The sequence below is a fragment of the Patiria miniata genome, unplaced genomic scaffold (assembly GCF_015706575.1).
Source record: "Patiria miniata isolate m_02_andy unplaced genomic scaffold, ASM1570657v1 HiC_scaffold_29, whole genome shotgun sequence".
NCBI lineage: Eukaryota > Metazoa > Echinodermata > Asteroidea > Valvatida > Asterinidae > Patiria > Patiria miniata.
Window position 1 is genome coordinate 533,336 of NW_024037068.1, and position 6,000 is coordinate 539,335.

The following is a 6,000-nucleotide window of genomic DNA, read 5'->3' on the forward strand; positions in this document are numbered from 1 at the left end:
GGTGACAAAAACTGACGATTTTTTCACGGAAATGAAAGTTTTTAAACCAACGACTACTATAACATGCAAAACTTAGATTATTAATTTATGTATTGGGTTACTTTGCAATCGTTACAGATCTCGGATTTACTGTGAAAAACGGGTCCGAAAATCGGGTGGAAGGACGAAAAACGAGACGACGCCATCTTGACACGGATCATTTTGCGCTCAACAAGGGCTTTAACGCTGTCGAATCTTTGGCTAAATTTGACATTTCAGCATCATTTTAATCAAACAATTAAAACCCTAAATTGTTTTAAATGTGATCATCGACATCTGCCCAGTTAAAAAAGTCAGATTTTATGGTGAATTTGATCAAAATTTGAGAAAATATGCGTTGTGTTCAACATGTATTGGAGGGTCACCTTTGGTCAAAAAAATTGACGTCATACATAAACTACAACCGGATAGTGTTAAAACCGTCATTGTTTTACGGCAATTCTACCCCAAAAAACCTTATTGGTATGAGTTGGGCTGTCCCCGTAATCATATGATTACTATTAAGTGACATTTTGCTTACATTTTTGCCACATGTAGGGCCTGGCGGTAAAAATCGTCGTCTTTTCGATCAAAATCTGTGCTGCAGTTCTTTGTTGTTTTTTGTTTTCCATCTTCCGACGGTGTCTATTTTTAACTCAGTCGGTTCTGACAAATTGTGTACCCCAAATCTCAGCAATCTCCAATGTTTCATCCTTGTATTCATCCTTGTTAAAAGTTCATGTCAACTAATGTTAAATTCCTTTTTTTTTAACTAAATGAATATATTTGTTTTCTTATCAACTTGAAATAGAGAGAAATTTTAGGGGATCCTAGGCTATACTGATCGCGTGCAAGACTTCAAGTGCTGAGGATGGCCCGTCCACCATGGTCGGAGAACAGTTTATACTTGGCATCGTGAATAAAAAGTTTAATACAGTTTCTTGGGGAAGTCTATGTCATCAATCGCTGTCACATATAATCACTCTTTTATAGGATGTTTGACAATTGTTTGTATTTCGTTTAATTATAAAATTATACGAAATAACAATAAACACGTTGGCCAGCTATAATCAGGCCTAGCTTTGCGCGGTGAGCATCCGATCAACTACGGGCTGCAGGCCGCGAGCCTGAGACAATCGGACTCGGAAATTTTCACTTCTCTAAATAAAATAATAAAACTCGAATATTTCAACAATTTTAAGTAGCAATAACGTTCAAAATTTCCTGTTGTATTGTGGCAAATTTTCTCTTTTTTTTGGTTTAGTTTGTTAGCGGCTGGGCGACTCGATCCGATCGGAATTCAGCGAAGCCTGTCACGGTCGCGCGCCCAAGATACATATGTGATGTGACGGAGGCGATGATATGATGGGAACATTTCGTCGCACCGTACACCCCCAAGATTTGCCGGCAATGTGTTTCAACAAATACACCCAGGTAAGCGAGCAAATGTTACGGTAAATTTTAAATTGATTTTCTTTTTGCATTATAAATCAATTCATCTCTCTCCCTCTTTTTTTAATTAACAAATAAAGAGAGAATGAACAGATCAACAATTATGCGGGTCGAGCGGAATCATATACGTCACATTTAACTTGGCTAAAAAATGACTGAGGAAAAATACCAATTAAAAGTCACAAATTCCATATGAAGTTGAGTTTCTGTACTTTTAATTTACCAGACAAGCCAATGTACATACGTGTATTTTCATCACTTGTCAAAAATATACACTAGTTTGCAAAGTTCATGCACAACGATAGGCGTAGTATTGTAATGTATGTACATGCATGACATGCAGGTCGACCTGACCCAAAAGCGCGCGGCAGAGGGGTGGAGGGAGGTCCATAATTGGTCGTTTCCTGGTGACGTCATCGGGTGGAAGTATGCTGGCGGCAAATTCGGCATTCCCCCGCCGCATTTGAATATCATAACTTTCAGCCCCACTACACACATTATTTTGTTTGCAGTATATTTTAATACTTATTCACACTTGTTTTGTTCACTACAGTGTTTGTATTTTTCTTAATTTGTGTGATCCATGAGACACCTTTCACTGGCTGATGGGGGCCGGCGCTCACCCAATTTTGTTGACAAATAAATTGACTCCAAAAAAATTGGGATCTGGTAAATATTCCTTTAAATAACAAGGGGTTGGGTGTAATGATCCTGAATTGTAAGCCTCAGTTTGCAATGTCATTTTTATTTCCAAATTGTTTCTTCTTGTTCCTATGGTCAGACAAACATCATGATGGCAGTTTACGGTTGCGTACACTGCACATAAATGCAACAGAGATTAGAGTTCCTATAACATTATAGACATGGTCTTCGTATAACAAATTATTTATTTCTCGCACATCTTTCCAATTTTGAAATCAAAACATGCACATTTCTTACCAATTTGTTATGCTGCAGCCAACTTAGTGCCAGCAATTGGAGTCTTCAAGTCGAGCTGCGATCATATTTTCACTCTAATGACAATGTACGTGCAGTTCGTCTCCACTCGACAGCCTCATTTTTCATCTCCAGAAAAATTAAACCTATCCCACCCTTCTAGGCAGGGGATGTGGGTACAGTGGGGTTAGGAATTTGTTCCCCATCTCCCACCACACCTACATTTAATATACGTTTGTCTTTTGCCCTCCCAGTACACTTTTGGATCCCTATAGCTGCAGAGGTACATTATGTACTGTGCCTCCAACTTTGGAGGCAAATTTGTTATTAACTAATACTTCAGTTCATTTCATTTCATTTGTTTTTTATTCCAACTTAGAACACACCCCTTAACCCCAAGGGAGGGTTACTTTAACATTTTAAACCTGAACATTTCAATATACATTGGCAGGAGAAAGCAAAGTCATCAAGAGCTAAGATTGTCTTTTAAGTTCATAAATAAACAGACGAATTTGGCAACACAATTAATAATAGATTCATCTGTTGAACTCATAAGAAATTACATTTTTGACCGTTTGTAAGCAACTGAAAATGTTAATTTTTTTCAACTTACAAAGTTCAACATTTGTTCCCTTAGAACACTGTATAATGGTCAATTGAATAAAAAATGGATCTCAGATTCAACTTCCAAATTACAGTGAGGGCAAATTCGCTGGTCATATTCAATACCTATAACCTTCCAATTTCTATATAAAGCTTGTGTGCACAACATCTGGCAAAATAAGTTCGATATAAAGAATTATCTACGGAACATAGATACAACTCGAGCTCATAGGTTTTAAAGGGATTGGGATTGGTCCTGGCATCATTATACAAGTATAATCTAGAATACCAGTTATCAATAAAAACATTACATAATTGCTTAACAGTGACAAATAAATCCAAAACAGTCTGTTGATTTTGAAGGCCGAGATGTTTACTGGGGCATTCCAATTGACTGCATCAAAAGAATTCTTTAATTTAAGAAATAAAGATGGCTTTCGTTTAAGATAATGGACCGTAATTCTGCCATAAGCCCAGACTGGGACCTCAAGTGCTGGAAAACATGCAATACAACATCAGGCCAACTTTACTCACTCGTTAGCCGACAAAATTCTCAAAAATTTCCATGAGGCAAAGAAAAGGTGCTCAGTATTTCACCAGCCAAGTTTGAGGTCTAAATTCAATTTTTAAAGGAGACATTTCTTCAACAGTGATTTTGCACCTGAGAGTGATACAAAGTTATTTCAATTTGAAGCCTGAAGCTAGACTGGTACATGTCCAACTTTTTTGATAAAATTGACCCTTCAGTAGTCTGGTGGCATGACCTGATGACTATGGAGAGAGTGTGTAGAAGAAGAGACTAGATACCAGATGTTTCTTTTGACACAGTTGATTGATGCAGTACTAAAAGGGTGTTGGACTGGTTGTTTCAAGTGCCAGTCTATTTTCTTGTATTGCACGTTTTCACCATCTTAACTTTTGGGACTCTTAATCTTATACACAGTAATGAGAGTTACATTTTAGGACTAGCTATTAGCCCTGCCATGGGACTCTCATACACAGTATTGAGAGTGCCAAATTTACAGACTAGCCACTAGCCCAGCCAACTGCGGACATGATCAACAGCACTCGCATCTCTCCAGTGCCACACTGCAATTTTCAGTCTCAGGCACAGGGTGTCATTGGGTTGTGCAGTCTCGGCTGTGATTTCTAAAATCATCATGGGAATGATGTCCATTGTTCATGATGCTCTTGTCCACCGACGGCAGATGGTTTAAAACTTGTCAGCGGTCCGTCCAACAATGCAGGAATCTCCAGCAGCACTTTGCCCTGTCAGAAATGAAAAAGAATGGATACATATTGGGTGCGAATTCATATTTTCATGTTCCAATATTACGTCCAACTGAATTATATTAAACTTCTGAAATCATTAAAGCCGACTCTGAGAACTGCAGAATCTCATATAACATCTCCCACTATACACCCTTTTATTTATAGGCATATAGGATCATTTGCTGTTCATGCATTTTGTTCGTTTCCAATAATAACACCACTCAAAATCCAACAAAGAATGTTCAAAACCTAACCTGTTTAACTTTCATATCTCAGTGGATATTACACTTTTCGAGAAAACAGTGACAACCCACGCACAATTTTGGTCATGGAACACGATGTCATCCATAGCACTCTTTGACTGATCGTTGGAAATCACCTACATTTCTTGATTTCTTCTAAATGACAGCAAGCCAGATGGAATAATTTCACTGGGTGTTTAACCAGTTCGCGCCGGGATTATTTTGACAAGATCGAAACAAGGAGCAGGATTACTTTTCACTCGACCTCAAGCCAGGCGGGTTGAAGCAATCACCCTCGGGCAGCACACTCATATCAATCAAATTTACTTGAGCAAGACAGTGCTGGTATAGAACACTCACCAGTTTCTTCAGACCAAAACCACTCCTTCATCAGATGGCTGTTTTACAATTAACCGTTTGACTCGTTCAGCTTGTTTGGTCAACTTGCAGCTTGGCTTGCTCGTTGTGTGGTGGGCTAGTTGGCGGGCTGTCCCAGGCCTGTTAGTTTCGCATTAGTGTCCCCAATGACACTGATTTTCCACAATTCCTATTTGGAAAGAGTAAAACAAGACGATTGAAGACTTCAGTTTGAAGTTCCTAATTGGGCACTTCCCAGATCATAGGGCCCATTAAACCATTCCTTACAACGAGACCATCGCAGTTCCCTCGGCAGTACAGACAATGTGACATTTGTTTACGAACTGAATGTTGTGATTACGTGCTGCCATCTTTCAGCAAACGGTTCTCTCCTGCACTGCATGTATATCTCTCTTGAAATATGAATGGTTTAAAAGTGTTCACATATGCTGTTTAATGTGGGCCAAATAATTAAATGTAAAAGATGCATAAATGTTTGTGTTGCCTGCTGGTTGATGTCGGCATGACGTCACAGGGCACATGGTCTGTACACTGAGCTGAATGCTACCCGGCATTTTTCAGGCAAAAATGGCTTATTCAAATGCAACATCTATATTTGCCCTCACAGTTACCCATGTTAGGCCAAAAAAAAAAGTCTCCGGTTTCTGGTATGGAGCTTACCCAAAAAGTGGTGCGGCGACGCGGCTTTTTTTTTTTTTTACCTGTTTTTTTTGCTTCAAATGTCGGCTGATGACTGCAAATGGTGCCCAACTAAACTTAGTGCAAATATTATGGGAGACCAGAGAGGCCACATAAAGCTTATTCTCGATCATAACCCCATCTAAAAACACATTAAAATTGTGCAGCAGCAGGATTCCAGTCAAACCAATGAGTTTGGCAGTTTTGAGACATCATCTTTCATTGAAAAAAATACTTTTTAATTTTGCCGACGCGCACGGCTACGGCAACGCGCGCGCATACCAGAAACCGGAGACTTTTTGTTTTTGGCCTTATGCTTGGGATGAGAGTAGCAATTAGTCACAATAAAGTGCCTTGCTCAAGGACACAAGCACCACAACCCCTCTTGCTGGACTCAAACCCACAGTCTACAGAATTAATC